Source organism: Phacochoerus africanus, chromosome 11 (genome assembly GCF_016906955.1).
Source record: "Phacochoerus africanus isolate WHEZ1 chromosome 11, ROS_Pafr_v1, whole genome shotgun sequence".
Lineage (NCBI taxonomy): Eukaryota > Metazoa > Chordata > Mammalia > Artiodactyla > Suidae > Phacochoerus > Phacochoerus africanus.
In genome coordinates, this window is record NC_062554.1 from 108833917 (window position 1) to 108856450 (window position 22534).

General features: G+C 43.0%; 1 protein-coding gene and 1 pseudogene across 4 annotated transcripts in view; one reads left to right on the top strand and one right to left on the bottom strand.

Moving 5' to 3' along the window:
* Positions 1–22534, bottom strand: part of CUL1 (cullin 1) — a 104947-nt gene that overhangs the window by 79419 nt on the left and 2994 nt on the right. Inside the window, exon 2 of one of the 4 annotated variants that reach the window (XM_047753948.1) lies at positions 551–643. The exons of the other annotated variants lie outside the window; for them this stretch is intronic. The gene's annotated coding sequence lies outside the window, so the exon portion shown is untranslated. The remainder of the gene's footprint in view (positions 1–550; positions 644–22534) is intronic. 4 annotated transcript variants of the gene reach the window in all.
* On the top strand, positions 12919–13250 carry LOC125111831 (60S ribosomal protein L35a-like; annotated as a pseudogene).

Genomic DNA, 22534 nt, shown 5'->3' on the forward strand with positions numbered 1-22534 from the left:
CACAAAACCTATCCTGGAGACCAAGGGAGGAAGAGGCCAAGGTTGCCTGGGCCTAATATAGTCGCTGCCATGGATTTCTTGTACGATCTTCAGTAAATCATTTATTATCTTCCAGGGGGATCAGGACTGAATGTGGCAATGTAGTGTCTGGTAAATGCTAGCTATCACTTTCATCATTGTGACAGTATTTGAATATAGCTTCTGACCTTAGTTCTATGTAAGTAGCAGGTGACCTCGGCAGGCAGCTTTCACTGTGGTTTTAAGAGTAGGAATTGAACTGAGATGGGTTTGAAATGCAGACTATCCTTAAGAATTCTGGTCAAGAAGCAGTAAAGAAAACTGAAAGGGGAGGTGACGGCCAGCAAAGGCCTGAACCTCATTCTCTCTCCAGAGGAGGCTGTGGCTGGAAGAGGAGAATTTGGGTCGGAGAGGATGTAAATGCAGCTCTGGGGGGTTGAGTGCAAAGATGAAAGACGACCACGGGGAGGCTCAGGGGGACTGAAGTCTCCGGTTTCAGGGAGGAGGGTGGCTTCCAACTCATAGGACAGACCTTGGCCCTCCAACTGGACTACAGGGCCAGGCATTTCCTCAGTCTCCTCACTGATGCCCTGTGTATCCTTCCAGTGCACCATTCAGGCCTGTCCTGTATTTAAGACAGAATATACATTATACGTATATATGTATATATACACACACACACATTATAGATTAAAACTTTAATGAACATAACCACATTTCTATGCTAGGAGAGGAACCCACAAATTTTAAAGTAATAAATTGTGTCCCCTCCTCAGTTTCACCTCAAATACTCAAAAACCCCAGGTACCACTTCTATTAATGTAGTCCTGATACTTGCCTCTGTTCCTATAAACTACAACCACCAAACACATTTAACAGATGCCCTTGCACAAGCCAGTGTGGAAAAGTGCCAAATAAGCAAAGCAAAAAAACTGTTTTAATAGGAATACAAGAAATAAGGTTTTCCAAAAAAAAAAGACCATAGGTATTTCAGTGAGATGACTGCTTTTGAAAAATGTAAAAAGAAAGTTCCCATCGTGGCTCAGCAGAAATGAATCTGACTAGCACCCATGAGTACAAAGGTTCAATCCCTGGCCTTGCTCAGTTGGTTAAGGATCCAGTGTTGGCTGTGGCTGCAGTGTAGGGTGCAGCTGCAGCTGATTCAACCCCTGGCCCGGGAAGTTCCAGCTGTTAAAAAAAAAGGAGAAAAGGAGTTCCCGTCATAGTACAGTGGAAACGAATCCGACTAGGAACCATGAGGTTGCGGGTCCCATTCCTGGCCTCACTCAGTGAGTTAAGGATGTGGCGTTGCTGCGAGCTGTGGTCTAAGTGGCAGGTGCAGCTCGGATCTGCTGTTGCTGCAGCAGATGTAGCTCTGACTGGACCCCTAGCCTGGGAACCCTTAAAACAAAAAAAACAAAACAAACAAACAAACAAAAAAAAAAAAACAAAAAAACACAAGCATCAGAATCCCTCACCTTCCTTGTCGGATAGATACATCTCTTGTGGGTGCAATGATATGATCTTACGATGACTAGGATTTACTTTAAAATACTGCAGGAAAAGAAAAGTTGAAGGACTGGTACACAGTAGTTTCTCTTTTCCATAATTAAAAGCTCTGCAAACTTACACAACATATGAGGTAAAAATGTTAAAAGCAAGAGGTGGAGGCAGGGATGGGGGTCCTGAGGCCAGAGGTGGCTGGGCTCCCCAGAAATTTGTTTTTATTATGATCTAGTTGATATAAAGGAAATCTCAGTCCCATTTAGAACTGAGACTGGAAAGCCACCAACCTGAGAAATTCTTAAATTCTGTGGGAAATTCTTAAACTTCATAACTTTTTTTATTTTTATTGCTTTTTTAGGGCCGCATCTGCAGCAAATGGAGCTTCCCAGGCTAGGAGTTGAATCAGAGGTGCAGCTGCTAGCCTACACCACATCCACAGCAATGTGGGATCCAAGTTGCATCTGCGACCTACACCACAGCTCACTGTGCTGGATCCCCAAACCACTGCGTGAGGTCGGGGTTCGAACCCACATCCTCACGGATGCTAGTCGGATTCATTTCCACTGAGCCACGACGGGAACTCTTCCATTAATGCTGTAAATGAACGCAGCAACTGGAAGAAGTAGATCCAGCCAAGACCCCTGTGCACCTGCCTTCAAGCAGCTCCTGAATCCAGCTCTCCCTCCTTTCCTCTCCCAGACCTTCTAGAGGCCACAAGCTCATGTGAACAAAATGGAATGCCCCCCCCACACCCTCGTCTTTCTTTCACCTTAGTTAACAGAAGCCTCCACTGCCCAGTTCACAATCCAAGAGGTGAGGAAAGCACCACCTCCTAACTGCAGACACAGCTCCACCTCATATACAACCCCTCCCTCCCCAGCCCCTCCACCGACACTCTAAGCTAAGGGTCATGCTGAGCTTCTTGACTGGCCCACCTTCAAACTAACCCTCCTCCTGTATCTGCCAGCTGGGTAAGAGGTCAGCTGTTATTCCTCCATTCTGACCCAAGAGGTAGAGTCAGTTCCCTCAAGTCTCCCTCCTCATCTCGATGCCCACACACCTCCTGGAGTCTGGGCACTGTTGTCATCCCTCACCAGGGTCACAGGCCTCCTCCGCTCCAATCCATCCTCCACAGTGGTGCCCGGGTTAATTTCTAAACACTGGCAGCCTTTCATTCTGTTAAATGAACGAACTCCACAACCACCTTCTCCACTCTGCCACATCCATGACCACTCCACTGTCCTTCAAGTGGGACTGCTTGCTCCATGTCAGTTTTATTCACTGTGTAAAGAACGAACCCAAAATTTTCTGCACGCCTTGGTGCTCGAGTCGATGCCAACAGGGGTTTTAATATTTTCTCTCACCAACTCCTTACAATAACCATATTCTCTGCATGGTACTTTACTATATACATATTTCTTACAAATGAGGACACTCTCAGACTTGGAGAAGTTCAATAATTTACACAAAACCACTCTGCACATCACCAGAAGGGCACTTACTCCCTTAGATAAGTCCACCTGACCTCATTACTGCAACTTTTACACTTACTTATAAAATTTAAATATATTACTCCATTTCGACGTAGGACTAAGGGCAAAATTACAATTAGGTTCAAACAATTACAGTTGACAAGAAACATAAAAAAATTTCAACTAATATTCTAATGGATGGCGTTCTTGAGACAGTAGCCGAGTTTTGGTCTCCACTTAGTCATTCAAAACCAGATGGGAAACAGGTTCTGCTGTTTCTCAAACAACCAAGTCAGAGCCAAGTTGCCAAGACCTGAATGTTTCATAAGTACTCAAATTGCCTTGTTTATGTCTTTACTTTAAACACTTGGGCCATTTTAAAAACCAGGTTCAGTTTACATAAATTTACTACTTTTTTTCTTTCTTTTTTTTTTTTTTTGGTCTTTTTAGGGCCTCACCTGCAGCATTATGGAGGTTCCCAGGCTAGGGGTCTAATCAGAGCTGTTGCTGCCAGCCTACAACATAGCCATGGCCACGCCAGATCCGAGACATGTCTGTGACCTACACAACAGTTCATGGCAATGCCGGATCCTTAACCCACTGAGCGAGGCCAGGTATGGAACCTCTAACCTCATTGTTTCTGCTGCGACACAATGGGAACTCCGTACATAAATTTACTACATTGGAGTTCCCGTCGTGGCTCAGGGGTTAACGAATCCAACTAGGAACCATGAAGTTGCACGTTCGATCCCTGCCCTTGCTCAGTGGGTTAAGGATCCGGTGTTGCTGTAAGCTGTGGTGTAGGTTGCAGACGCGGCTCGGATCCAGTGTTGCTGTGGCTCTGGCGTAGGCCGGTGGCTGCAGTTCTGTTCAACCCCTAGCCTGGGAATCTCCATATGCCGTGGGTGCAGCCCTAGAAAAGACAAAAAATAAATAAAATAAATAAATTTACTACATGACCCATCTATTTTGCTACTAGGTATCTGCCCCCTAAAATACAAAGATGTGTGTCTACCCGAAGACCCATAAACCAATGTTCACAGCATCTTACTACTAAAAGCCAGAAAGTGGAACAACCCAAATGTCCACCAACAGGTGAACGGATAAGCAAAACATCCTACAGTCATATAAAAGAATACTCCTGGCCAATAAAAAAATGAAGCACTTGACACATACCACAGCATGGACCAACCTCAAACACATTATGCTAGTCAAAGTCAGAAGAAAAAGATCACATGATTCTATTTATTACATGAAATGTACAGAACAAGCAAATCTAGAGACAGAAAGCCGACTGGAGCTCACCTGGGGGGAGTGGAGGGAGATGGAGAGTGACAGTGAAGAGGCAGGAGGAAGCTTCTGGGTGATAGAAATGCTCCAAACTGGCTTGTAGTGATGATGGCTGCAAAACTCTAAACTTTACTAAAAATCATGAAATTATGCACTTAAAACAAATGAATTTTATGGTATGTGAATTATACCTCAATAAAACTGTTAAGGGGAAAAAAAGACGGCTTTAAAGAATGCTATAGCTATAAATTGTTAGGGGTCAAATTGAGGTCACTTGCAGAAAGGAATATATCTTCACAAAATGACCAGGGTTCTGCATATGCTGGAACCTTAGCAAGAAAAGCAGTATTACTGGGTGATCTACTGGCAAGAAAGTTTTAAGAATTGCTATTTAATATGTTACCAATAGAGGGGCTCCTTCTCCTGCTACATAAACAAAATGTAATTTTTTTTTTTTTGGTCTTTTTTCTAGGCCCGCTCCCATGGCCTGTGGAGGTTCCCAGGCTAGGGGTCTAACCAGAGCTGTAGCCGCCAGCCTACGCCAGAGCCACAGCAATGCAGGATCCAAGCCGCGTCTGCAACCTACACCACATCTCACGGCAACGCCAGATCCTCAACCCACTGAGCAAGGCCAGGAATCAAAGCAGAAACCTCAAGGTTCCTAGTCGGATTCATGAACTACTGCACCACAACGGGAACTCCAACAAAGTATAATTTAAAAGACACCTGGGAGGGGAACTCCCATCCTGGCACGGCAGAAACGAATCCGACTAGGAACCATGAGGTTGTGGTTCCATCTCTGGCCTCACTCAGTGGGTTAAGGATCTGGTGTTGCCGTGAGCTGTGGTATAGGTCACAGACAAGGCTTGGATCCCAAGTTGCTGTGGCTGTGGCCGGCAGCTGTAGCTCCAATTAGACTCCTAGCCTGGGAATCTCCATATATGGCAGATTTGGCCCTAAAAAGCAAAAAAAACCAAAAAAACAAAACTCATGCTTCTAACAGGGGTCCCCCTAACGATCTCATCAAGATGACTCCCAACTCAGATTACTCCCCTCTCAGGACTCAGAAAACGCTACACTGATCACTACAGAAGAGAGACAAATACAGAGAGTCCAAAGCCAGGGAGCACTGGTCAAATTCACTCAGAAGGCGACACGTGGCTACTCCAAGGCCAGTTCTAAATCTGCTAACCCATTTTAAATTGAGGATCCAAACACCTACTTCTCAGAGTTGTTGTAGAGACTTAAATGAGACCTCAGATGTTAAAAGGCCTAGTTCTAGGGCTGTTACCTAGTAGGAAGTCCCCCTAAGGCAGCTCGATCTCTTCCTTCCCTCTAAAAAAAAAAATACCATAGTAGACTTGAGTCTTAAAAATCCAACTCCCTTGATTTTAGTCAGAAAGCGATGAAGGAGTTCCGCTGTGGTGCAGTGGTTCACGAATCTGACAAGGAACCATGAGGTTGCTGGTTTGATCCCTGGCCTCACTCAGTGGGTTATGGATCCAGCATTGCCATGAGCTGTGGTGTAGGTTGCAGACGCAGCTCGGATTCCGAGTTGCTGTGGCTGTGGTATGGGCCAGCGGCTACAGCTCCGATTGGACCCCTAGCCTAGGAACCTCCATATGCCTCAGGTGCGGCCCTAGGAAAGACAAAAAAAGAAAAAGAAAATGATTGAAACCCATTATATGCAGGACTCTTTTAGTATACTGAAGATTATTCATGTAATATTTACAAAATCTTCCTTAAAATAAAAGTATAGCAAATCTATAAAGCCACTAGAAGATAACACAGGCAAAAAACTAGACCTTGGGTAAGGTGATTTTTTAGATACAACACCAAAAGCAGGAATCAAGAAAGAAATCATTGATAAGCTGGATTTCATGAAAACTAAAAATTTCTGCTTTGGGAGGAGTTCCATTGTGGCTCAGTGGTAACAAACCTGGCTAGTATCCATGAGGATGTGGGTTCTATCCCTGGCCTCCCTCAGTGGGTTAAGGATCTGCTGTTGCTATGGCTGTGATGTAGGCCAGCAGCGGCAGCTCTGATTCAATCCCTAGCCTGGAGACTTCCATATGCTGCATGTGCAGCCCTAAAAAAAGACCAAAAAAAAAAAAAAAAAAAAACCTCCTTCTGCTTTACTGTCAAGAGAATGAGAAGACAAGCCACAGACTCAGAGAAAATATCTACAAAAGATACATCTGATAAATAACTATTAACCAAGAAATACCAAAAAGTCTTAGAACTCAATAAGAAAACCAACTGATTAAAAAATGAGCCAAAAGCTTCACCAAAAAAGATATACAAATGGCAGATATACATATGAAAAGATATGCCACATCACATCATCATCAGAAAAATACAAATTAAAATAAGAAGACAACACTACACACCTACTATAATGGCCAAAATCCGGAACACTGACACCAAATGCAGTTAAGAAGGGGGAGCAACAGGAACTCTCATTCACGGTTGGTGGGAAAGCAACACTGGAAGACTGTTTGGTGGTTTCCTACAAAACTATACACACTCTTACCATACAATTCGGCAACTAATTGTGTTGCTTGGTATTTACCTAAAGGAGTTGAAAACTTATGTCTACATAAAAACCCACACAGACGTTTATAGCACCTTTTTTCATAATTGTCAAAACTTGGAAGAAACCAAGATGTCCCTCAGTGGGTGAGTGGATAAATAAACTGCTCCATACAGGCCTTGGAATAATTACTTAGCACTAAAAAGAAATGATCCATTAAGTCATGAATCATAAATGCATATTACTAAGTGAAAGCAGCCATTCTAAAAAAAAATAGAGAGAGAGGCAGCTGGGATCCAGATCCCAAGTTGCTGTGCTTGGTGTAGGCCGGCAGCTGTAGCCCCAATTCGACCCATAGCCTGGGAACCTCCATATGCCGTGGGAGTGGCCCTAAAAATACAAAAAAAAAAAAAAAGTGAACCCTCAGAGTTCCAGTTTTGGCTCACCCATAATGAACCTGACTAGCATCCATGGACTCCGGTTTCGTCCCTAGCCTCACTCGGTGGGTTAAAGAGCCGGAATTGCTGTGGCATAGGTCTGCAGTTAGAACTCAGATTCCACTCCTAGCCTGGGAACTTCCATATTCCGTGGGAGCAGCCCCAAAAAGACAAAAAGATTGGACCCTAATGTAAATTATGCACTCTGGGTCAGTGTAGGTTTGGTTGTGACAAATGAACCACTCTGGTTGATAATGGGGGTGTCTGTGTATATATATATAGGGCCTACAGGTATACAGGAAATCTCTGTACTTAATTTTGCTGTGAACCTACAACTGCTTAAAAAGTCTTAAACAAAAAAAAGTATAGGAGTTCCCGTTGTGGCGCAGTGGTTAACAAATCCAACTAGGAACCATGAGGTTGCGGGTTCGGTCCCTGCCCTTGCTCAGTGGGTTAAGGATCTGGCGTTGCCGTGAGCTGTGGTGTAGGCTGCAGACGCGGCTCGGATCCCACGTTGCTGTGGCTCTGGCGTAGGCCGGCGGCTACAGCTCCGATTCAACCCCTAGCCTGGGAACCTCCACATGCCGCGGGAGCGGCCCAAGAAATAGCAACAATAACAACAACAACAACAACAACAAAAAAGTATAGGTTCAATTTTATATTCTGCTCATGAAATAACTTGCATTTTATAATCTAGAAAATATGAGTAACAAAAGGCTAGTATTGAATACTAAATACTCTATTTGCTTTTAATTGAAAATTAGGCTACTTTGCTAATTATTACTGTTTGAATAATGGATTTTTTTATAAGTGGATTTTACATTCATACCTGTTACTATAAAAATGCAAAGTACAGAGTTCCTGTTGTGGCTCAGCAATAACAGGCCTGACCAGTATCCATGAGGATGCAGGTTCTATCCTTGGCCTCACTCAGTGCGTTAAGGATCCAATGTAGCCTTGAGCTGTGGTATAGGTCAAAGATATGACTCTGACCTGGCATTGCTGTGGTTGTTGTGTAGGCTGGCAGCTGAAGCTCCAACTGAACCCTAGCCCAGGAACTTCCTTCCATATGCCTCAGGTGCAGCCCTAAAAAGAAAGAAAGGAAGAAAAAAAAAAAAGGAGTTCCTTTTGTGGCTCAGCGGAAATGAATCTGACCAGCATCCATGAGGACCCAGGTTCGATCCCTGGCCTTGTTCAGTGGGTTAAGGATCTGGTGTTGCTTTCAGCTGTGGTGTAGGTCATAGACTTGGCCCGGATCCCCCACTGCTATGGCTGTAGCATAGGCTACAGCTAGAGCTCAGATTCAATCCCTAGCCTGGGAACTTCCATATGCCGTGGGTGCAGCCTTAAAAAGACGAAAGAAAGAAAGAAAGGATACCAATAACTGAGGTTCTTTGTCAGTTTGGCCCCAGTATCTGGCCCCAGGACCTTCAGTTTTGATAGAAGTAACATTTTTGATTTGTAAGCTCTGCTCTGTGGCTACAAGGCAGGGGCCTAATTCAAAGCTGAATCCTCAACACCAAATACAGCGAGTACCTTGACACCCTGCAGGTGCTCCAGACAGGCTGATGAAATTACCACTCCAAATATTCGGGGGACATATCTGAATCACTGCTGATACTTAAAAACCAGCAGAGCTTTGAAATGAGTAGGCCCTATTAAATGAATGATCTCAAGAAGGCAGCTATATTCAATCTTTGTCCTTCTAACTATAAAATAAAGGTGCTAATTCATCTCTCCTGAACACATACATTTTTACAATTGTGAGAAACTTCAGATGTCATTAAGTACTGAATTATCTCCTATGAACATCTTAGGAATTAGGAAACGATTTTTATTCTTGGTACTTAACAGTCAATAACGAGGGTTTTTTAAACCTTAAAAATCCACACACAAATATTCAAAGCCTTAAACATTTTTCAATTCATAACTGAATCTTAAATCAATTAGTATACAAATTCCTCAGATGGAAATGCTATAAAATTTGGTTGTGATGATTGTTGTACATCTATAAATGTAATAAAATTCATTAATAAAAAAAGATAAAAAAAGAAAAAAAAGTATACAGATTCTTCCTCCTTTCCAGTACTAAGCCACAAATAAGTAGTAAGACTCAAGCATCACTGGTACAAATTGCTTTAGAAAACTTAAAGATGACCACAACCACTTAACATTTAACAAGTGCTATACAGAGTGACCAGCTCATCCACATCAACTAGTTTTTGACTCACAACCAAATTTCAGCTCTCAGTTTCAGCACAATGCTTTCATAGGCACGTTTTGTCAAAGACTGAGCTTGGTGCTTGCATGTACTTCATTTTCAAGCATTTTCATTCACTTTAAAACAAGGAAAAACAGTAGTATTGCATTTGATCATGATTATCTACACCATGAATGTTTTTCAAATTGAGGACTGCAATTCACATGAGGGCCATGAAATCAACTTAGTAAACAGTAACTGGACCTTTTCAAAAAAAGGGAAAAAAAGCTCGCAGAACACAAGTAGATTCCATACTTCTTTTACTTCAGTTACGTCTGCGTATACATCGTTAACCTACAAAATGCATTTTGTACTGTAGAAACACACAGTGACATCACACAGTGACAGGACTGTTTCAAATAGTTAATGTATAAATGTGTGTGGATGTTCAAGGGGACTTCAAAGTTCCGGCTCCACAACTCACGCGCAGATTCCTTAACTTCCGTGCTTGTAATTACCTATAGCTATAATACAGATTTACATATATATATATATATATATAAATGGGGGTAATAACAGTTCCTATCTTATAAGGTTGATGTGAGGCACAGATGAGTGATGTAAATAAAACGTTTGGGAAGGTACTTGAGACATCACGGTAAGCATTTCCTACCATTCACAGTAACACTTCAACAAAGGTTGTATCAGAGGTCCTTGAAATTCCTAACAAGGTTCTTATATAAAGCAACATAAAACTTCTTAGCGGGGAAATGTCAAATGTCATGCTTATTTTTTAGTTCACGATGAAGCAAAGTTGCCTGAAAATTTCAAAATACCCTTGGATAACTGACTACCCCAGGGGTACTTCCCCAAATTCCTACCAAAGTGTACCCATCATCAGAAGGCGGGGAGGTTGTACTCTGAGGGACCTGGGGATCCAGCTAGAGGCAGGTGGTAGAGATTCAGATTCTTTGATATCTCCTTCGTTCTTAAAATTCATCTGAATCTTTCATCCCACCACCAAATACATTTAACAGAGTGCTTTAAAATGCCAGCTTGGAAACTGTTTCTCACCTATCTCCTAGTCAAGGGTGAGCTGCCACTGGTTGTACAGAATCCACTGAGTCTGGAAACCAGCTACTGCACACCCTTTCCCTGCACACCAGCATCCAAGCAAGTAGTCCCTCTTTCTCGGTGTCACAGCCTTTCAGGACCAGGCTAACTGACAGGATGTTTTCACTCCTGGGTGCTTGGGTAAAGGAGACGCCTTCGGGCCACCAAGGGTGGAAATCTAGATGCAGATGGAAATCTGGGAGGCAGAAGAATGTGTCACAGGCAGGTGACAAGAATCTCCCTTTCCTGGTGAGGATGCTGCTTCAGCAAAGGGTGCACTCTTCTACCATATACGCTGTCAACTTTCACATCAAAGAAATATTCCAACTCACAGTTCCCACAATTCTGTTCAACTGACTTCCCTCCTGTGGGATGAGAGGTTTGCCCTGTAGCTAATGAGCGCTCAGACTTGAAACAATACCTGCTAAATCAGCAGATTTTGAAATCTATCACATCGCCAAGTGAGTAAGAGGTCATTCATCTAATCTGAGTTTTCAAGCTTGTTTAATTACTTTTTTTTCCACTAATACAAATAAAATTAATCTTAGGTTCAAAGTTCTGATCAGCAGCTCCCTCTGGCTAAGAGGCTTTCCACCACTTCACTACAAATTGGTTCAAAAAGGATCAACAGTCCTACCACTATGCTCTGATTTGTGAGCCTTCAACTGTTTTGATTTGTTTTGAAAACAACCTACTAATTTACTCCCCTTATTGAAGGTTTATTGAGAGAAATCAGGCGGTGCCCTGGAGGGTGCTCCTGACCCCACAGGGTCACAAACTGTCAGAAGTGCCGTCCACTGCTCCTGGGGGTCCACCCTCAGATCTGCACCCTGCCCACCCTCTGAACACACATGATAAACAGCACCTTAATAACAGACTTGATAAACAGCATCCTGTTGAAAACATCCTTGCCAGCTATGACAAAATCAAGTAGGCAGAGATTAATAAATATTGGGGAAAGGGTATGAGGAGATATCTAACACAAAAAATTGTGTGTTTAAACCTGAGCTTTGGACTTCCCTGGTGGGTTAAGGACCTGGCTTTGTCACTGCAGCAACTTGGGTCCCTGCTGTGGCATAAATTCAATCCCTGGCCCAGGAACTTGCACATGCCAAGAGTGCAGCGCCCCCCCCCCCCAAAAAAAAGGAGTTCCCATCGTGGTGCAGTGGAAACAGATCTGACTGGCATCCATGAGGATGTGGGTTCGATCCCTGGCCTCGCTCAGTGGGCTGGGGATCCGGCATTGCCGTGAGCTGTGGTGTAGATCACAGACACAGCTCAGATCCCACGTTGCTATGACTGTGGCATAGGCTGGTGGCTATAGCTCCGATTCAACCCCTAACCTGGGAACTTCCATATGCCATGGGTGCAGACCTATAATGACAAAAAAATAATAATAATAATAACATTAACTATATTTTCAACTGGGAACATGATTTGATGGTTTTCAGAATAAACTTGAAGCATAAACCTGAGAACCTTGCTTAATGAAGCAAGTTATGCGTAATCAGGAATTCTGACAGACATTTCTCTGTGGCTTCTTACAGTGAACTGCTCAAACCCAGAGTTGGGTTCTTAACCCAATGAGCCACAAAAGAATTCCAAAAGTTAATTTTTTTTTTTTTTTTTGGTCTTTTTAGGACTGCACCCATGGCATATGGAGGTTCCCAGGCTAGGGGTCCAATCGGAGCTGTAGTTGCCAGCCTATGCCACAGCAACGTGGGATCCAAGCTGCATCAGTGACCTAAGCCACAGCTCAAAGCAATGCCAGATCCTTAACCCACTGAGCGAGGCCAGGGATTGAACCATAACCCCATGGTTCCTAGTCGGATTTGTTAACCACTGAGCCATGATGGGAACTCTCCAACATTATTTTTTGAAAGAGTATCAAAAATCACAAAATTCAGACTTCCCCCCAGTTTTGTTTTAAATTAAGAATTCACATATAAAAAATGGGCACTTTAGAGGACTTGAGCTTCCCAAACACAATTCAATTTTAAAAATAGCTCTTTCAGGAGTTCCCATCGTGGCGCAGTAGTTAACGAATCCGACTAGGAACCATGAGGTTGCGGGTTCGGTCCCTGCCCTTGCTCAGTGGGTTGACGATCTGGCGTTGCCATGAGCTGTGGTGTAGGTCGCAGACGAGGCTCGGATCCCGCGTTGCTGTGGCTCTGGCGTAGGCTGGTGGCTGCAGCTCCAATTCGACCCCTAGGCTGGGAACCTCCATATGCCACGGAAGCGGTCCAAGAAATAGCAAAAAGACACACACACACACAAAAAAAATAGCTCTTTCAGCCATCTTGGAGCCTGCTGAGGCCTGCTGGGAAGAGGACTTCTAAAACAACAGATATGCTGGGAAGTTTATGGTCCAAGACCATTTTTGCTGGTTATAAGCGGGCCTCCGGAACCAGAGGGAGCACACAGCTCTTCTTAAAATTGAAGGTGTTTATGCCCGAGATGAAATTGAATTTTATCTAAGCAAAAGATGTGCTTACGTGTACAACACAAAGAATAACACAGTGACACCTGGCGGAAAACCTAACACAACCAGAGTAACCTGGGGAAAGGTAACTCGTGCTCATGTCAACAGCGGCATGGTTCGTGCTAAATTCCAAAACAACCTTCCTGCTAAGGCCACTGGATACAGAATCTGTGTGATGCTGTACCCTCCAAGGATTTGAACTTACTGAAAAGTAAATAAATAAAAATGGATTTGTTTTAAAGAAATTTTTAAATAAAACTTAGACATTAAAATGTTGCAAATAAACCAACTTTTGCCAAGTATAAATGCAAAGAACTATGGAAAGAAGCACATTTTAGGGCTGATTTTTTTCTGATCACACACACTGAGTATGCACTTATATTCAGCCTATACTCGACTGTCAATAAAGCACAAATCCTCCTCTGCACTTTGGCGGTGGTTGGGGGGGGACGCTTTATTTAATGTGAAACTGCAGTTAGATTCACTGCTGCCAAGGGAGTCATCTGAATGTGTTTTTAAAACACTTTTTACAACTACTAAGGAGTCCACTGTCCTAGTTAAGACACACTCACTCACCTATACACCTACCATAAAAAGCAACGTGGATGTTCATCTTACACCACATCCATACTTTCAGGATGAAACTTGAGTGTGACATATGGTTTGTTGATTATAACCTGTGAATTCTTTAATCATCAACAATTTCCAGAAATCAGTCCATCAAAATAAAACTCCTACATTCATCATTTACTATTGGTTAAATCTCAAAATTACCACAACTTCCCCAAACTGGTTTGCTTTACTGAAATTTTACTAAGTTTTACTGGTAGAAAGCACACTCCCAGTTTGAAGAACCAGGATGAGACAAAGAGCCAGCACCCACACCCAGCCGCATCTAAGCAGCAGCATCTCAGCACTGGGCACCTGGCCAGACTCTCCGTATTCTTGAGCTTAAGGGGATGGGCTGGGAATGTGCAGTGGAGGACTGGCCAGGATAGGATGGAGAGCAGGGCCCCTCCAGCCAGTCATGGTGACTCCAACACCCCGGGGACAGACTCTGTAGTCGAGGGAACTATGACAAATCCTAAACCCAGGCAACATGATCTGGTGACAAACCAAACAAAGTAGGGGTGAATACAGGGCATTTTGAAGAACCAGGAAGACTTGGTAGCTCACTAAACATGGAGGGGAAATTAGTCTCAGAGAAAATGCTAGAAATAGAGAATTTGGATACGGCTTAGGGAGCAATGAGCTCAGTTTGGGGCAGGTGGTGATGAAGGAAGGGCAGGCGGGCTGCATGGAGAAGCCCTGAGGGTGGTTAGGAAAATTGCTGGAGCTCAGCTGGAAGGCAACCAGCTACGGCAATGATGGTCAAACAAAACCGAAAAACCCAACAGCAAAACGAACCAGTACAAGTCAGAGAGGTAGCCCCTGAATGTCCACTGAGAGAAGACAGAACCAGAAGAGCAGAGCATCCTCTACAGACGCCAATGCCAAGAGATCATTCAGGAAAACAGGATGCCAACCTGGTCCAGAATTCTGAAAAACACTGCATGCTACACCCCCTTCTTCAAGAGGCCAAAACACTCTAAAAAACAAACCTGGAGTTCCCACCATGGCACAGCGGAAACAAATCCAACTAGCAACCATGAGGTTGCGGATTCGATTCCTGCCCTCCCTCGGTGGGTTAAGGGTCTGGCGTTGCCATGAGCTGTGCTGTAGGCCGGCAGCAACAGCTCTGATTAGACCCCTAGCCTGGGAACCTCCATATGCCAAGGGGTGTGGCCCTAAAAAGACGAAATAAAAAAATAAAAAACAAACCTGGTTACACTTCCCTAACCTAACCAGGTGAATGAACAGTGTTCACATTCTGGAAAACACTAAGCCAGAAATTCAGGAGAACTAATCTAAAATATCAGCAAAGACTCTAAGAGAACCTGAAAGGAGAAGCAAAGTCTGAGTTTCAATGGACTGAAACATTTAACTCTGGCAGTTTAGAATTAAAAATTTTTGAAACATCTTAGGAGGTAATGTTACAAACTGGTAGGTACTAGCGTTTCCCAGGTTTAAAAAGTACTTTCAACATAGGACACCTCCAAGAAAATGTGAATGATGCATGCTTTAATCTTGTTTCTCAGGAGTGAGCACAGATTAGTGCTGATCCACGTGCTTAAAAAAATTTTTTTAAGATACTTCCTGTAATAGCAATTAAGATTTATATTTAGACAAGGAATGAAGTGAAGCAGAAACTATTTCCAGACAACCACACGTCTAACTCTATACTCATCAGGATCCCAACCTCTGGGGCACTTCCTGCACTGCTCCCAGGAACACTCTGAATTTCAAGATGCTCCTCAAAGTTCCACCAGAAAGAGAAGAAACGAGCACAGCTGCTAAGCTCACTCAGGTCACGCATCTACTGCAAGACATCACTTTTCACAACTGTCATTCTCACAATTCTGTATGTGCTCTACAAAATACATTCTTTAATATGGTAAGAGGTTTCTTCCCTCAGAGGCTATTGTTAAACAAAGGGTATACCTTATTCATTCTCACACACACACACTCTTTAAGATACACATCCCCTATAAAACAGGGATCTCCCTGTAAGATCCTCAACATATATTAACATATTAAAAGCCCTTGGAGGAGTGCCCACTGTGGTCCCACAGGATCAGCAGCAGTCTTGGGAGCACTGGGACACAAGTTCTATCTCCCACCTAACACAGTGGGTCAGTGGTTTAAGGATCCAGAGTTCCCGCAACTGCTGTGTAGGGCTCAACAGCAGCTTAGATCTGATCCCTGGCACGGGATCTCCATATGCTCTGGGACTGCGAAAGAAGAAAAAAGACCCTCAATATGCAACCTAGCATTTCCTAACTTTATTTTCCAAGATCGCCCCTCCCACTCCAATATCTTACATGTCACAGAACACAGACAGGCAAATACCACTCTGAACAAGTTTTTAAAATTACTGAAAACCAGGGAGTAGTAAAGCTGAGCTCTTTTACTTTGCAAGTATTAGTGACTAAACAAAGCTTCATAATGTCAAGTGATTACACGTGTGGTATGGTATGCTTTACCATAAATGCCCCAGCTAAACTACAGACATGCAAAAACAAAACAGAACACCCTGCTCAGGACCAAGGCACCTCCACACAGAACAGCAAAGGTGCCACTTGAGGAATAACTCTGGGCAAAAGAGTTACTAAGCCTTCCCAACTGTGTTGTGGGTGCCCTGTCCGCAGACATCCACACATATCAGACAGAAGACCTTTTGATTCCGGGAATCTGTCTCCATGACTAACTAAGAAACCATTCCTGCACTGAGTGTCCAAGGCTACCTTCAACCAGGGATGTGGAGGAAGTAGAAGACTGAGGGCGAGCAGCTTCGAAGTGGGTCCAGACCAGTCTCTAGCACATTCCAAGTGTGTGTGTGGGGGAACAGTGGCATTTATTGCCATCTGAAATATGATCCTCTAAGGCTGGAGAAGTCAAAAGAAATCACTCTGGACTCCTCTCTTCTACGTCTTTCTCTAAACCAGTCTCCTAGTTCCCAAAACAGGCCTGGGGCTGGGGGAGGGGACAGAGCTTCCAGCTTTTATGCCTGGGACTCCACTTAGGACCAAAGTCTGCAGTCCACGGTTTCTCAGCATCATTCAGGACTGCAAAGCCTTGCTTCCAGTCTGACCAGAACAGGCTTCCTTCCCTCCTGCAAGAGCAGGTGGGGGGGCCTGAGCTCTCCGGCCTTTCTTCTGTGTCCTGACCTTCAGATACCCCCCAGGCACACTCAACTGTTTTTTTGTTTGTTTTTGTCTTTTTGCCTTTTCTAGGGCTGCTCCCGCCCATATGGAGGTTCCCAGGCTAGGGGTCTAATAGGAGCTATAGCCGCCACCTAGCCAGAGCCACAGCAATGGGGGATCTGAGCTGTGTCTGCAACCTACACCACAGCTCACAGCAACACCGGATCCTTAACCCACTGAGCAAGGCCAGGGATCGAACCTGCAACCTCATGGTTCCTAGTTGGATTTGTTAACCACGGAGCCACAACAGAAACTCCACACTCAACTATTTTAGTTAACAGGTGACACGTTTCTGTGCACCTGTGTTCTCAGCTGTCAAACACTATTCCTAATTTGTGTCATTTAGAATACATTTCTTAAATTGAAAGTTTCAATTTTTCAAGCTATAACACAAAGTGTCAAGAGAATTTTTCTAATTTTTTAAGCAAATTTATATTCTTAAGCATAATAACAAGTTTAAGCATCCAGCTACTATCAGCAGGAGTTGTGAAATTGGCAAAAGAGAACAGGAAGTTCATGGTATGACTAAGAAAAGAAAACTACACTGAAGACAATTTCAGTACATAATCCAGTGTTTTAATTCAACAAAATACCAAAACAAGAATGAGTTTCATGAGATTAAGACAGTTTCACCATGGGACCTGAAGCAGCTGAAGGATTAAGATGGGGGGGATGGGAAGATGAGTGCTGTTAAGAAGCTCCAGGGTTTAAAGTCAGACATTTAACCCTCAGATGTCAACACATCTGAGCAGGGACCTACAAGTAAAGCAAATAGCAAGGATTCCAGGACTGAACTAAGCACAAGTAAGCTCACTGCTTCCACTGTCTTTTGTCTTCATAAACTCATCCACTGCATTATAAATACATGCGCACTATAGAAAATTTAAGAAAAAAACAAAAACAAAATAAACTAAAAATAACCCCATATTTCACTCTTCAAAGATAACCACTATACACATTTTGGTTTACCATTTTAAAAATATGTACATACACATCAAAATAAAATTTTAGACATTATAGCATGTTTCTGTCTCACCAATTACAGAAATGCAAACACTTATCTAAAAAAGCTGGGAAGTTCCCACTGTAGCACAGTGGGTTAAGAATTGACTGCAGCAGCTCTGGTCACTGTGGAGGTGCAAGATCAATCCCTGGCCAGTGCAGTGGGTTAAAGTATCTCAGCAGTGGCTCAGATTCGATATCTGGTCTGGGAAATTCTGTATGCTGTAGGTGCGGCCATTATTTAAAAAAAAAAAAAAAAAAAAAAAAGCTGGGATCATACTTTAATAGCAAAAAAACTGAAAACAATTGCTCATTAAGAAGGCATTAAGGAGTTCTCACTGTGGCTCAGCAGAAAAAAACCTGACTTGAATCCATGAGGATGGGGGTTTGATCCCTGGCCTTGCTCAGGAGGTTAAGGATCTGGCATTGCTGTGAGCTGTGGTGTAGGTTGGCAGGCAGCTGCAGCTGATTCGACCTCTTGCCTGGGAACTTCCATGTGCCTAGGGTGTGTCTCTATAAAGAAAATAAAAGTTGGGGGAAAAAAGGCATTAATAGTGTACCCATAAGAGAATATTAATCAAATGTTTTAGAATATTTTCCTTGACTAAATCCTTAGAAGTAAAAATTAAGTATTTCAAAGTGCATACATATTGTGTAAGTTTGATTTCTTTTACATAATTCTCTCAGAAAAACTATTCTTTCTCAGGCAATGAATGACTGGACTTATTTCTCCATACGCTCATAGTTTTCAATCTATTCCAGAATTCTTAAAAACAGGAGTTCTCTTGTGGTGCAGCAGATTAAGGATCTGATGTTGACACCGCTGTGGTGCAGGTTTGATACCTGGCCCAGGAACTCCCATATGCCCAGGTACAGCCAAAAAAAAACCCCCCAAAACAAAACAAAATGTATACCACAACACCTAGGATATACGCACTCAATAAACAGCATTATTAGTATCATTAAAAAAAATTCATAATCAGTGTCTCACGGATTTGCATTTCCTTTTTTTTTTTTTGGTCTTTGTTTTTTTAGGGCCACATCAGCAACATATGGAGGTTCCCAGGCTAGGGGTCAACCACAGCTATAGCTGCCAGCCTACGCCAAAGCCACAGCAATGCCAGATCCAAACCGTGTCTGTGACCTACACCATAGCTCACGGCAATGCCAGATCCTCCTTAACCCACTGATCGAGGGCAGGGATAGAACCTAAAACCTCGTGGTTCCTAGTCAGATTAGGTTTCTGCTGCACCACCACTGGCTCCCTGGGATTTGCATTTCTAAGAGAGCTGCTTAGTAAAGCTGAATATTTTCTCAAGTTTCTTGATCCTTTCTTTTATAAGTAACCAGTTTGTTCATTTTATTTTCCATGGGGGAAGGGAAGGCATCATCTTTAACTATTTTAGAAGCCCTCTTTTTATAGGAAAGAAAGCAAATTTGCTTGTGAGTTACAATATTTCTTTCAGTTTGTCATTTGCTTTTTAATTCTGCTCATGGCATTTTAACATACAGAACTTTGATTATTCTAAGATTATCAAAAGAACCTTTTCTGTACAGTCCCTACTTCTGGTGATAAGCTGAGAGGCTTTCTCTTATCCTGAAATCATGTTTATTACCTTTTGGTTTTTAAAAAACTTGAGTGGGGGATATTTATTTTTACATTTTTAAATTTTTTGGCCATGCCCACAGCATGTGGAAATTCCCAGGCCACGGATCGAACCCGCACCACAGCAGTGACAACTCTGGATTCCTTAACCTGCTAGGCCGCCAGGGAACTTCTGGGGTAGGGATATTTTAAAAAGACCCAAGTTCACCATGCTAAAAGAACAACCATTTTCACTACTTTATTGTCACCAGTACATACACATTCTAAGCACACGTTTCATACAATCTGTTTTCCAAAGTATTTTCTGACCAGCTTTAAAAAAACAAAAGAACAAAACCGAAGGTTGTTAGATAATGAACAATCTTAATCGGTTTTGTAAGTTTTTCTAAGGCCAGGGAATCATATCACATCCAACTTAATGGCGGTCCCAAAGTTCCAGAGCTGTTCATTTCCATTATCACAGTGCCCAATTACTCTCCTCCAGTGTTGCCCAGTTACTAAGAAACTGAGAACAAGCTCATTCTTGGTAGTCAACCAAGTTCTGCATAATGAATTCTGTCCTAATTATCAACAATCAGATATCAATCCTGAAAGCATTTCAATTTCGCTCTTTTCTCTTCTCCCACCTTCACATAAAACAGACACTTAGGGAGCACCTGGCTAAAAGCCGGAGCCCGGGGGTTCCTGTCTCATTTTAACTCAGGCCTTGCCACCTACCAGGTCTGACCTTCCCCGTTCCAAGCCTCAGATTCTTCCCCTGGACACTGTAAGGGGCACTAAACAACTGTACCTACACTCCAGGGGTCCATGGTAAAGATTCAGAGGGCGAGAATGTTCATGAAGAGAGTTTGAGCAAATGAGTGGCAGGGTGTGGGCTGGCATGGGGGACACATGCCCATCACAAGGTCCCCACCCTACAGGAGCTGACTCAAGGGAGCAACCCCAAGTCCATTCAAAGGTTAAGTGCTAGGACACTGACCCAGGCAGGACTTCAGGGGATGCTTCTACTCCAGATAGAGAATCAGGACCTGAGCCCAGCCTTCCCAAAGAGTCTTTCAGGTGACAGCAAGGGAACATGGCACTTTAGGCAGGACAGCAAGGGGAAGGGCGACATGGCAAATCTGGGAAGCCGCACTGCAAGGATGTGGAAGCTGCCAGAAAACTCTGCTTCCTTGAGCCAAGATTCCCAAGAGAAAAAAGGTACATGACTACCAGACCTGGGCTTCAACTCTGCTTCTCAAACGCAAATAAAATGATGCTCTAAGGATGGTTCCTCAAATGCCCTTAATGTTAAAAGATATGGCATTCCCAGGGGATCCACACACTTGAAGGGTCTGAAGAGTCAGTTAGAAAGCATTTCACTTTATAAGTGAGGAAATAGGGGCTTGGCAACATGGAAGTTCAAACTAGATCCCATGTCTTCTCTCCCAAGCAACATGTTATCTAAGCAAAAATAAATGAATATATCATACACACATTTTTAGAAGCTAGATAATATCCTTGTGAAAAAAATTAAAAGCCATTAAATGTCATAATAGTTCTGCTTACAGTAAGCATTAATTTTTTTTGTCCTTAGTCTGCAGTGACTTAATGTGGGACCTCAGTTTCCTGACCAGGGATCCAACCTGGGCTGCAGCAGTGACAATACCAAATCCTAACCACTATACCACCAGGAAACTCCCTATAGTGTGCATTATTAAATGCACATACTACAAACAAAGAGTTTAAAATCTTCATAAGAGAATAAACCTAAGGTTTTATCTAAATTTAACTTAAATTTGACTTATTCTTCATTTAATTATGTTCATTTCTCAGTTTTGGAAGGCAAATAAAAGATGCTACTTTACTGAGAAACTACAAGATACTAAAAAAAAAAAAGAAAAGCAAAGTAAGGTCTGGTACACTCTTTTCTCCAGACACATCTAAAAGACAAGCTGAACAGTTCCCATCGTGGCTCAGCGGTAATGAAACCAACTAGTACCCATGAGGATGTGGGTTTGATCCCTGGCCTCGCTCAGTGAGTTAAGGATCTGGCGTTACCATGAGCCATGGTGTAGGTGCAGCTCAGATCTGGCATTGCTGTGGCTGTGGTGTAGGCTGGCACTGCAGCTCCAATTCCACCCCTAGCCCAGGAACATCCATATGCCACGGGTGTGGCCCTAAAAAGCAAAAAGACTAGCTGGATATTCTTTAGTGCCCCAAAGACATTTTACACCAGACTGATTCAACTGCTGAGGGTAGAAAGCCTTGGAACCCATGGAGGGCTGAAACACCAGAGCATAAAACACACATTCCTATGTTTTTTGGGCCCTAATTCTGGATCTGAAGAAAGGCAAGTTAATTACTTCTCAATTTAAAGCACATGTATTTGAATTTTCCTTGCTGAAAGACAGCACACAATGCCTGCTGGGTACAGGTGGCATAAACTTGCGATAAAAGGCCCTCAAGGACCCAAGGAAGGTAAGGTCACTCAGGTTCCAACAGTGCGCCCAGCTCATCTCTCCAACAGGGAAAAAGCCTTAACAAATCAAAGGATTTCACTTCAAAGGTATGGCTGCAAGATTTAATCTGACCACAATCTTGTTTTTTAAAAAAACACACAAATTTTTTTTTTTTTAAATCTGTACCTTAAAATTAGTTTTAAAAGGGGGGGAAAAAAAGCTAATTAAAGTTTCACAACTTGTTTTCTTGGTAGTTTCCTGGATTGCTATAGATGAAGAAGACCTGAGTTTTTTTCTGCCAAAGCAGTGTATTAATGCCTGGGGTGCTGCAGGAACAATTACAATAAAGTGTTCATTCTCACCCAGTTTAAGTGCAGTGACTGTTTCTGTAGCCAAATCCCAAGTGGTCAAACACTGGGAATAAGGTGGAATTATTCCAGATTTAGTCATTCAAAAAAAACTAAGGTACCCAGGGTGAAGTTCTATGATACTTTGGGGATGCAAAAATAAATAAGCAGTATCTCTTTTCAAGAAATTCAGTCAGAGGGCGTTCCTGTTGTGGTGCAGTGGAAACGAATCCAACTAGTGTCCATAAGGATGCGGGTTCAATCCCTGCCCTTGCTCAGTGGGT